Here is a 12,561-nt window from a genome sequence, read left to right on the forward strand (position 1 = left end):
AAACAAAATGATGAAATTTCTGGTATGATATATGCCTCGCATATAGATCTTTCCACAAATGCTTGATTTTTCACATTTTCCTTTAAATGAGGCAAAAACTTAAACATCATAAAATTAAGGAACTATAAAGTTTAGGTTAAAATGTAAAATATTAGAATAGAAAATGCAACATAATACTAAATTTCAAACGGTTAAATCCAACGATATTGCACTGGTCCTAAATGTGAAAATTTAGTGATTGCATCATATACAAAGTTGGTCACCATATCACGCATGACAATTGGCAGCAAACATTGCATGAAGACATGACAGTCATGACTTTTCAACACAAAAAATATGCATTCATCTTCATTAACACACTGAGATATATTTGATACAAAACCATCAGGAAGTTTTAACTGTTTCACCCATGTGCAAACACATTTCCTATCTTCTTATCTCAAAGTGTACAAGGCTTGTGGGATGTAAACACGACCATTAGTTTCTACTAATTTTAATTCTCTGCTAGTTCAATACACCGGCAAGTCCTTATGAGCTTTTATGTTGTCTTTTGTTTTGCCTTTTATATCCATTATCATATTGAACACATTCTCAAAGACATTTCTTTCAATATGTATCACATCTAAATTATGGTGTATAAGATTTGTGTGCTAGTAAGGTAACTCGCAAAATATACTTTTCCTCATCCAATTATAACTTTCTCTAAACCCAATAAGCTTCTCTTTATTGCATTTAGTACCTCATGTAATATCCACAAAATAATTTGACTGTGTCAATATTTCTTCACCTGATAATCGAGGAATTGGATAGTCATGCTCAACTCTTTTAGAAAAGTTATATTTTTGCCTCCTAAAAGGATGATCTTTTCGTAAAAATTGGCAATGTCAAGAAAAAAAGCATGGCTTCCGCCCATGACCAACCTGAGGACTTAATATGGCTCATTGAAAAGGGGCATGACAAATTTCTATGAGTACTCTAACCAGACAACATGACATAAGCCGGGAAATCATTAATTGTCCATTACAATGATGCTCTCATTGTAAAATTTTGTTTCTTAAAAGCATCATACGTTAGGATACCATTATTCCGTAATTATTTCAATTCATCTATCAAAGTCCGCAAGAACACATCAATGTTTTGTCCTGGACTTATTTTTCCTTGGAATAACCTTATTAAGAAATATATATGATCGAATCATGCACATCCAAGGTGGCAAATTGTATACAATAAGCATTACCCGCCAAATAGAATATGGTTTTGCTGTAGGTCCAAAATGACTAAAACCATCTGCACATAACCCAAGTCTTACATTGTGGGATTCTTGTGCAAAAGATATGTACATTTGATTAAAGTGCTACCATGCCTACCCATCAACTGGATACCTAAGAACTCCATTAATGCTTTTATTAGTCACATGCCATATCATGTTTTCAGCAATCTTTGAGGACATGTAAAGCCTCTGAAGTCTTTGTATAAGTGGCAAATAGCGTAAAATCTTGCAAGGAATTTGCTTTTTTTTCCCCCCTTTTTTGATTTCCCCAACTGTTTAATCTTATACTGTGGATGTCCACACATAGCTTAGTGATCAAGTTTAGCAGCCTCTTTGTAAAACAACATGCAATTGTTTTGACAAACATCTATCTTCTCATAGCCCATACCTAGACTTTTTATCTTCTTCTTTGTTCAATAGAAGTTATTAGGAAAGCATTCATCTTGTGGTTGCATATTCTTAATCCTCACCATAAGACTAACAAAACATGCTTCACTCGTGTTAAAAATCAGATTTTAAATTTAGTAGTTGTGATAAAGATGATAACTTTGAGTACTTGGCATAAACTTCATATAAGGGTTTGTCTACATCATTCAATAAAGAGCAGAATGTGCCTGCTTTCTGGTTTGGTTTTTCTTCCATGAAACTTGAGCCCGTATCTTGATAAGGAGGAACATTAAAAGTTGGGAAATGAAATCCATTATCATTTGAGCATATGGATTTCGGGCTTCTATTTGAGGCATTAAGTGAATATGTTCATCTCCATATATAGAGGATTGTCCAATTTCATACTCTACATGAGAAGTTCAAGTTGTATAGCCAATCATAAAACCATTATAGTAGAGGTGTTTACGGACAATGTCGACAATTTGAAACATGCTATTTTCACAACAATAACAAGGGCACTTTATAGAATTCCCACTTACAATAGCAGTTTGAGGATATGAAAAGGAAATAAATTCATCAACTCCCTTAACAAATTCATCATTGATAAATGATGCCCCATCCTTACAATAATACATCCATGATCGATCGCAGTTCATGTTTCAATTCTAACAAAGCTACCAAGTAAACAATCTGTTCTCCTATAAAGAAATAAATTTTGCAAGCACAATAAAAGAGTATAACATTCAAGATTATATGTGAAGGTGGACAACTGAAACAATACTTCCCTGAACTCCTAATAGTACATTTGATGGACCTATATTCCTTGAGAGCTGAGTTCCAATGGGTTGTGGAGCACACATGGCCATGTGAAAGTCACATTGACCGTGTCTATGGCTAGTCCTCAAATTCCATACTCACAAGACCATCTACACGTATACACAAGGGGAATTCAGTAAAGCTCAACAAAACCAGAATCGAACAAGAGTATATAAAGATAAAGCAATGAAATACAACTCGAGATAATGAAAAAGAAAAGATAAACTCAGAAGGAAGATCCTTTCTGAGTAGTACAAGTCCATAATACAATATGGAAAATGAAATATGAAAAATAAGAACAAAGAAAAGTTAAGACGCATCAAGCATCGGTGTCATACTCGGGCTTCACTCTGCTACTGGTGAAGTAGTCAGTGCTGGTTGATCAACTGGTGCTGGGGATGCCTAAGGAGTCCTCGGTCGCATAACAAATGGGGATGTCGTGTCTCCCTCGGGAATCTATTGTAAAATGTTGAGACGCGTCATGACCGCCTTGTGGTTCGTGGCCTGTGCGGCGTGAACCTCAGCAATCTAAGTCCGAAGCACCCCTATAATACTCTCGAGTCTCTGATTGCTTCCCCGCAAGTGCACAGGATCGCCAAGAAATACCTCGTGTGAAGACATGAGGATCGTATTCCACGGGGCTAAGGATCTCCTATTACTCCTTCTTGAGCTATTATCTAGCCTAAGATCTCAAGCGATAGATTTTACTCTACTAAATGTAATTAAAGCTAAAACAATATTTGCCAACAAATTAGAAAGAACAAGCAATGAGCAAGCAAGATAATCAATGAAATGCAAAGGCTTATGGATGTGGATCCCTTTGAGGGGTTATCATGCAACATGGATGATGATCTAAAGATGCAAGGGTAAAATGGACCATAAGATTCCGAGATTAGAACAACCCCAATTTCTCGGCGATTGAACCATAATCCCTTACGAACATAGATAGGAATTTCTGCCAAATCCATATCCATACGATTGCATTAAGTATGAGGAAATCTCACTTAGGAATAAACCTACTCTTCTTCGGATTAAACCTACATAGAGGACTACAAAACACCCGATTTCTCGGCGTGATGATACAAGTATCCCCTTCTAATCCATTCATGATCTAATACATGCGAGCAAGTCACATCTACATGCATCACCCATAAAAGAGCTACGGATTTCACCTTAGTGTAGCACTTAGCATGAAAACAATGGATTAAATCTTAAAATTACCCAAACATGGAATTAACAAGTTATCATCCAACATACATGATAAACATACATGGGGGTCTAGTGTGTCATCATCCCACAACAAGCAATACAAACAAGCAAAACATGAAACAAAAGCATAAATGACACTCCCTAGATGAAATGGTGGTGGAGGAGGTGAAGAATATGCTGAATGATGCTTTCCCCACCAAAGGAGTGCCCAATGATGCTTCCTCTAGCCGCGGGTCTCCTTTCTTCAAATCGTGGTAGATTTCCACTTGAATGAAGTTGTTTTCTTGTCTTGAGAGTCTTGGACCTTGGGCTTGGATGATCTTCTAGCTTCCTTGCCCTTCTTCTCCTTCCCCAGGTCGCCACAAGCCTCTCAAGTGTCTCCCAAAATATGCCCAGCAAAAAGTCTAGCCAAAAGGCCCTTTTCTGCCCTAAAAGTCAGTATATATACCCCCCTGACAAGGTCCCCTTGCGTATATCCCGCAAGTGCACGGGTTTGTCGAAGTAATAATCCCAGGTGAGCGGGTATCGAATCCACAGGAAATAGGGAATAAAAATACTTAATTCGATTCTTAGCTATGTAAAAGATCAATGATAATGAGTGTGACAATGATTCAATTCTCAACAGTAAAAGCAACAAGTAAGATAGCAAAAGTAAAGAAGGGGGTAAGGCAATCGATAAAGATGGGGTACCCGGATAATGCTCCACCTAGGATAATTGTTTCAAGTGCAAGAACCTTCTATTATGCTTCCTAATCAATGCAATGGTGAGTCATGGAAATCCTTAATTACATAGTCCCAAATCTAAGGTCAACTATGCCTAACTCTATACATGTCCCAGAGGAGAAATCGAACAATCTCAACACCTCGCACTCGCATAGAGTTGCAATGAGCTCTAGGGATTCCAAGTGATAAATCTCTTCATAATTATAGACCTAATACTTTGGTCCAGGTGGAAGGTCCCTAACCACAATTGAGCCCTAGATACTAAGATCACCTCAACGCTTCACTCCGTTGCATGCGCAACTAAGCCCCAGCGGAAGTTCATCCCTTAGACAACTCACTCTATTATGGCCGCAAAGAACTCGAGGAACGGAGGTAGAATCTATCACGTCGGAGGGGAAAGGAGAAGCTCCTGTACCTCTCGACTCATCCTCTCAACCCTCTCCAACCTAGCTTTATCTAACGCTCGTGGTGTGTCACTCACTCACAAGGTTACCAACAAAAACTCTCAACCCTAGTGTCACTCTAGGGGAAATGTTCATACAATCAAGCATTCAAGGTTGGAACTCACAATACACATCAATTTATTGACAGCATAATAAAGAAGTTCAATGAAGCGAATACATCCTAGGGTTCACAATCACCCAAGTACCCACTAGGGGTTTAGCTATCCATGGAGCTAAGTATAATCAAAGAAATCGAATGTAAAAGCAATAAATCCATAAAGAAACCGCATCGATAGTCGTGTCGATGGTCTTGTGGAAAGTCCTCTACTCGTCATCTAAGGATTCCCTCGTCCGATATAGGATACGCCTCGACGGAAGCTTCCCTACCAACCTTCTTCCTAAGGAATGACGATGTCGGAGCCATAGAACCTCTCCAAAACCTTGGCCAATATCCCTCGAAACCCCTAGCCGAAGCCCTCTCTCAAGTTGGGGAAAAGATGGAGAAAAAGAATACCAAAATCGGGGCTAAATCGGCTTTTAAATAGGGGCTGGAATCGAGCGACTGCAGGCGTGGATGCTCCACGCGCCCGTGCACTTTCCACACGCCCGTGTGGATTCTCTGCTTTCTCCGGGTTTCTCGTGCCGTGAGGCGGTCTTTGCTACGATGTATGCTACAATGTGACTGCATTTGTGCCCCTCCAAATGGATGTGCCCACTCGAATATGAGGAGGTTGGCACACACTCTAGCATCTCAGACCTGACCTATGTCTTCGCGTTTGAACCTTAGCAAGATTTCTTCCAAAATTGGTGCATTATGATCCACATTGGCCTATTTCCTTCATACTAGGCCTCACAACCCTACCTGCACAAAAGTAACATAAAAACACACATATTAGTGTAAAAACTCGAGAAAAGTAATGCTCAACATAAGAAATGAATGCTTCGCCTTCGTATCGTACAAGCACTTATCACCCCCGAGTCATACAAGTCGTATAGGGGTCGTATGGGGGTCGTATAGCACTCAAAAACCCTATATTCGTGTTCTATATGTGGTGCATACGGCCTCCATACGGCCCCGTATACTGGGTAGTATGGAAATCTGGGCAGACACTCCGAATCATTCTGCTGCTACAGTGCATACGACCCCCATACTAGGTAGTATGGGGGTAGTATGAAATTCCTGTTTTCTTCTTTTTTCTCCCAAATGATATTTTCTTGTTCTCCATGGCTTCCTTATGCCCTACAAAACAAATAGTAGATGATTAAGAGCAAAACGGGCATGAAACCTCACAAAATACATGCAAAGTGAATACGCTATATACATGAAGCATCTACATTTAGACACTTATCAAATATCCCCACACTTAAGCGTTGTGTGCCCCCAAGCAATCAACTCATGAAAGACAAAGAGACTGAGAAGTGGCTAAATGCATTACCTCTGGCATCATGTAAATATAAGACTCCAAAAGCAATGGACAATGATACATAGATGTTGAGTCATAGTCAATAAGCATAATAAAAATATCTTGTCTCACCCCTTATATGTTTGTGCCATGTAAGTGAATCTTATATCTCATATGCCCCGATCTGGTCTAGCCTAAGGACTTCAATCAGTATAGCTCTAGATGCTAATCACTCCACTAACAAAGAATACTATGTCTTAAACTACTAAGTGCTACTTCAATGGCCAAATAAGATCCTTCTAATTCTAAAGCTTGAAACTAAATCCACTTTCTTCTCAAAACCTTTAGTAGGTACCCAAAAAGATCACTAGGTTTTATTTTTATTTCATCATAATTTTTTTTTCGAGTCTGACTAACATAGACTGCAAGAAAATCATTTTGAAATCTTTCTGGAGGGTGCACATGCTGGCTAAGCACAAGAGGCACCCAACTACTCGATTACAGTCCACATAGACGCATTCATGCTTCAATAGCAGAGGAATACTGACATAGACTCATTTTTTTTTTACATTCAACCTATATCACATCTTCAGAGTACACTACATGCCACAAAACTAGGATTAGCTCAACAAGACATAGTACTTCTTAATAGTCCATTGAAGGAAAGAACTTAGTGTTCTAAGGCCAAGTATTCAAAGTAGTGTGTTACGCATACAAGAGAGTTAGAGAGTAGTCACATTGGCTATTTCCAGGGCATCGACAAAAAATACAGTGCACATGACAATAGTAGGGGTAAAACAGGATTCAATAAAGTATAGAAACAAGTAACTCACATCAATCATTAGTCTAAGCTAAAAGAATCTTACAAGAATGAACAAAGCCATCATAGGTAACACTAGCATGTAGCAAATGATCCTAATACATGAAATACACCCATCCCAACACATAGTGTTGTACATTGCCCTCAATGTACACTAATCATGAAAAACATGCAAGATGAAGCAATGCAAATAATAAAGGAGGGTGAAAATGAACTCCCCGGTTCAACTTGTGCTCATCGTGAAGTAGGACGTGAGAAAATGTGTGGTGAGCAATACATGTCTCATCCGACCTCCATTAAAACCAGGAAAGCTCACCAAATTCCCTCAATGCCCTGTGAGGCAAAAAGGGAACATCATCATTCCACAAAGATTTAAAAATACAAGCACAAGGGAGAAACTAGAGAGTAGTCAATAAAACACAAAGATGAAAATAAACTAAAGTTCGACAACACAAGTCGGCAGGGTAGAACCATGCCAACTCAACAAAATACAAAAATACAAAACAAAGCTAGAAAAAGTAAACAATAGGTGTCCAAGCTCCAACAAGCTGCTACTCATCACAATCTGGTGCTAGTGGTGGTGGCATGGCAGTAGAAGAAGTGGCTACAGTGTGCGAGGATGAACCATAGTAGGAGGTGAGGAAACAGTGAAGATCTGCCTCGAGCCGGCGCTGTCCCTCAATGATCTGGTGAAGCTGGCCATGAATCTCATGCTGCTCCTGACTTACAGCCTAAACCTCTCTCTAAATCCCCCTCAGTCTCATGTCGAAGTCAGGTAAAGATGTAGCGCCGGGGGTAGGAGCAGGTGCGCCCTCAGGGTCTAACTCTGTGTGCTCAATTTGTCGCTGACTAGACTCACCAGTGGCATGGTGGCGTGTGGGTCTGCCACGTGCAATCACCAAGCCTATCGCCCATATGTGGGTTGGTCCGAGGGGTACTGTACCTCCTCCAGTGGTCATGCCTCGCATCTGCTCAAGTAAACCCATGCCACGGATCAATCTAGTCACATAGGGCCCAATAAATATAGCTCCCAAACGTGTATACGAGCCCTGGTGAAGAAATGCATCGGCGATAAGGTGTCCAAGGTGAGTAGGGCATCGCTTGAAGATGCCATACATCGTATAAATATCGGCTTGAGTGACAATCCCCTTGTTATCGGCCTAACACCAAATAGATCGAGAAATCAAAGCATGAATGAATCTGTGTGCCGAGTCAATCATGCGCGAGGCCTTTCATGTTTGATCATCACCCGCCAAAGTCACCCAATAGTTGATTCTACCCACTCCACTTTGGAAATCAAGCTTAAGACGTTTACCGGGCATGGAGTTGATAAACTCATCATCATAGATCCCCAAGTACTTGGCAAAATCCAAGCGGTGCATAGTACACTTCCTTCCAAAAGCTTGAAAATAGATGGTGATAATTTTCCTATTCCACACGGAATCTCCATCTTGTTGTGCCTCAAATGTACTCAAAACCTCCAAGGTTAATTGACGAAAGGTTGGCTCGTTTATGGCAAAAAGCTTGTCCGAACAATTTTTTTGATAGCCATTCCCTGATTTGACTTGCCATCCCAAGGTTCTCCACAAGTCCCCACTCAAGGTAGCACGATGTTCCAAATGGTTTTGTTTTCAGTCGATCATATCTCTCTCGGTGATGGGATAACTTGAAGACGTGCTCATCGGGCGTAGAAGAGGGCCGGTGGTACTTGGGCGCTTGGAGGTGAGCCGTTTTGTGTTAGGCATCCCTGCAATGAAGATAAACTTTGTTTTAGCTCATAGGGATACAAGATAAATCAAAAGAAAATGCTAGAGATAGAGGAAACACACGAAAAATCAAAATTTTAAGGTCATACCGCCGTATGGGGGTTGTATGGTCACTATTCATGTGGCAAGAGTCTCCCCTATATTCAAAGAATCAAAAATTTTTTACATAAATTTGAAGGAAAATTCATCCATGATATTCACATCATTCAAACCAAGCAAAATGCTAAAGAAATCCCACACAAAATCTCCAAGAATGCCCAAGAAATGAGAAAGATAAAACTAGGGCATAGAAAAAGCATACCGACGAAATCTTGAGAAAACAAGCTTTAAACTCGGGGAAAACCACTAGATCGACGTCTCCAATGGGTGAGAAGAAGATTTAGGAGGAAAAATGAGGAGATTTGGTCAGAATTGAGTGAGAATGAAGAGAAAAATTTGGTCGAGGATGAGAGAAAATACAGAATGGAAGTGAGAGAGTGAGGATGAGGGTTAAAAAATGGGGGCCCGTCCCATACGGCCCCCATACGGCCCCTGTATGGGGGCCATATCGGCCGAGAGTCCCCTCTCGGCCGAGAGGAGCCCCAACTCAGACGGCCCTGTATGGGGGCCGTTTGAGGGGCCGTCTGAGATGGAACAGAGCCACAGGTTGGCTCTATGTTCATCTCAGACGGCCACCATACGGCCTAGTAAGACCGTATGCCCTTTAAAACCATTTACATCTTTGAAAACTTTACCAAATGATGTAAACATGTTGTGGCAAGGTTGAAGGCTTCCCCAAACACAAATGAAATGAATGAATCGATGATCTAGGACATGAAATGCCACCTAAACATGAGTTTCTCAAGAAATTGCACAAATATACCACAATTAAAATGATGAGAGCACTATTCCAAGTGTGTGAGCATGAACTTATTCAAAAGTAAAACAAGTCTAAGAAATACGAGAGTTGAAATGAACTAAAACCTAGAATACAAAAAATGCAAGAAAACACCACCGTACACATGGGTTGCCTCCCACGAAGCGCTTGTTTAACATCACGAGCATGACGTAGCTTTTTCTTACCTCATGGGGGCTCGAAGAGTTTGAAACCACCCCCGGTTTCCTTTGTAGTGTTGCTTCTTCCTGGTAAATTCAATGACAACATTGAAAAGACCTCAAATTGCTCATGAGTAGAGAAGGGTGAAAAATTTACCTTTCCTCCTTGAGATGTGGGGTGATGAAGCTTGGTACCTTTCTTTTTTCTCCCATGAATCTCCCTCCACATCTTCTTGACAAATGACTCTTTTTTCTCTTTTTCCTTAGCATTAGTGCAGGACACCCTCTCTTTTGGTTGGCTCAAGTTATGAATTTGAGGATGTTGGTGAGGTTCTCCTTGTTCTTCATTCTCCAACTCTCCCAAGTATTCATCCAAAGGATTTATAGAGAGCACCTCCTGCACACAATCAGAAATCAATCTATCAGTTTCATCAACGAAGTAAACTGTGTCATCATGATCTAAAGAATGTTTCATGGCAGTCGGCAAAGTGTACAACACTTCCTTTTCTCCGACTCTTAACGTTAACTTTCCTTCTTTAAAGTCAATCAAGGCACCCGAGGTGCTAAGGAATGGTCGGGCAAGAATCAGTGGTATCTCCACATCTTCATCTATGTCCATGATGACAAAATCCACGGGAAAAACAAATTTGTCCACTCGGACAATTACATCTTCAACAATCCCACGAAGTTTTCTCATTGATCGATCTGCCAATTGTAAGGTTATCCTCATGGGCCTCAACTCATCCAAGCTAAGTTTCAAATACATGGTGTAGGGCATGACGTTTATGCTAGCCCCCGAATCCGCTAGAGCATTTTCTTGGATTCCACCTTCAAGCATGCACGGGATAATGAAGCTTCCCGGATCTTTCAACTTTTTTGGGAGCTTCTTTTCTAGGATGGCCGAGCAATTCCCCGTAAGCGCAACCGTGCCCTCTTCCTCCAACTTTCTCTTGTTCGCAAGGAGCTCTTTTAAAACTTGGCATATTTTGGCATTTGAGTCAACGCTTCAACTATCGGGATGTTCAAATGGAGTTGTTTGAAGATGTTCATGAATTTTTTGAAGTGAACATCCTCCTTCTCATGCTTCAATCTGGTTGGATAAGGGATTGGAGGTTTATACTCGGATGATTTTGTTGGTCCTTGTTTTTGGAACTTTGTCATTTCTTCCCACGATTTTTTTGTCTTCACTGTTTTTCTTCAAACTAGCTTGGGGTCTTCCCCGGAGGCTACCCCACTTTTCTTGACACTTGGGTCAACCTCGACCCTTGTCTCCACTTGCCTCCCGCTTCTAAGAGCAATGGCTTTTAAGTGCTCCCTTGGATTGTCTTCCGTGTTGCGTGGAAGACAACCTAGAGGACGTTCAGAGTGTGCCTTCACGAGTTCCCCAACTCGATGCTTAACAGATTTCACAGAAGCTTGGAGGTTTCTCAAAACAGAACCTATCTCACTGAACTGTTTGGCGTGCTGTGTGCGTTGAGCATTCACCTTGCAAAATTCTGCATCCATGCTACTAGTTAGACTATTGAACTTGTCATTGGTACTAAGCATGAACTTAGCAAGGACCTCTTCAGTAAAAAACTTCCTCTCAAAGTCTAGTTGTTGAAATTGAGATCCTTGAGATGGTGTACCTCTTTGTTGTTGTTGGCCTTGGTTCCATGAAAAATTTGGGTGGTTCTTCCACCCTGGATTGTAAGTTGAGCTATACGGGTTCCCTTGATTTCGTTGCCCTCCAATGTAGTCAACATTCTCAATGGACGCAACTGAGGAGCCAGCAATTGGACATTGGGCTACATCATGCCCACCACCACAAGTGCTACAATTCATCACTGATTCTGACCTCGAAGTACTACCCATAAGAAGATCAAGCTTTCGAGTCAACACATCAACCTTCGAGGCCAAGGCATCATTGCTACTAAATTCATAAAGCCCAGCAGTCTTTTATGTAGATCCTCTTGAGGCCCAATGTAATTCATTGCTTGCCATAGACTCAAGTAATTGATGGGCCTCATCGGGATACTTGTTGCTAAGGGAACCACCCGCTGCGGCATCAATGAGTAGGCGAGTAGCATAATTCAGCCATGAGGCAAAACCATGGTGGGGGCACCTTCTAAGGAGATCCTTAAATCTCTCATAGGCTTTAAACAATGTATCAGACTCCCCTTGTTTAAAGGCTGAAATTTCTTGCCTCAACTTCGCCGCTTTGCTTGGCGCAAAGTATCTCCCATGGAACTTCTCAACCATATCCTTCCATGTTTTAATAGACCACGGAGACAATGATGTAAGCCAACGATAAGCTCCGTCTCTCAAACTGAATGGAAATAGTCTCAAACGGATCACATCGTGGAACATTCCATTAATCTTGAATGTAGAACAAATTTGGAGGAATCGGGAAAGGTGGTCATGTCCATCTTCATTTGCTAGACCATTGAATTGAATTGAGTTCTGGACCATGCTGATTGTACTCGCTTTAATTTCAAAGTTGTTAGATGCCATGGTCGGTGCTTGAACACTAAACTCATCTCCCGTGAATTGGGGCCTTTCATATTCGGATAGAGTGCGTCGCTCTTCAGCCATGATTGAAGACTCTCTATCCTCAATTTCAATGTTCTGCGTACCCGATCCTTCACCAACCTATCTCAATCTCTGATGCAAAGTTCTTTCAATTTCACTATCCGGTGTAATCAATGTC

General features: G+C 40.9%; 1 non-coding gene across 1 annotated transcript; it reads left to right on the forward strand.

The window, feature by feature from the left end:
* The first annotated feature begins 11,958 nt into the window (after window positions 1-11,958).
* On the forward strand, window positions 11,959-12,065 carry LOC120269848. The gene has a single exon (XR_005539480.1). It is a non-coding gene; the product is annotated as a small nucleolar RNA R71 (small nucleolar RNA).
* The last annotated feature ends 496 nt before the right edge of the window (window positions 12,066-12,561 follow it).

This window comes from Dioscorea cayenensis, chromosome 9 (assembly GCF_009730915.1).
Source record: "Dioscorea cayenensis subsp. rotundata cultivar TDr96_F1 chromosome 9, TDr96_F1_v2_PseudoChromosome.rev07_lg8_w22 25.fasta, whole genome shotgun sequence".
Classification (NCBI taxonomy): Eukaryota; Viridiplantae; Streptophyta; class Magnoliopsida; order Dioscoreales; family Dioscoreaceae; genus Dioscorea; species Dioscorea cayenensis.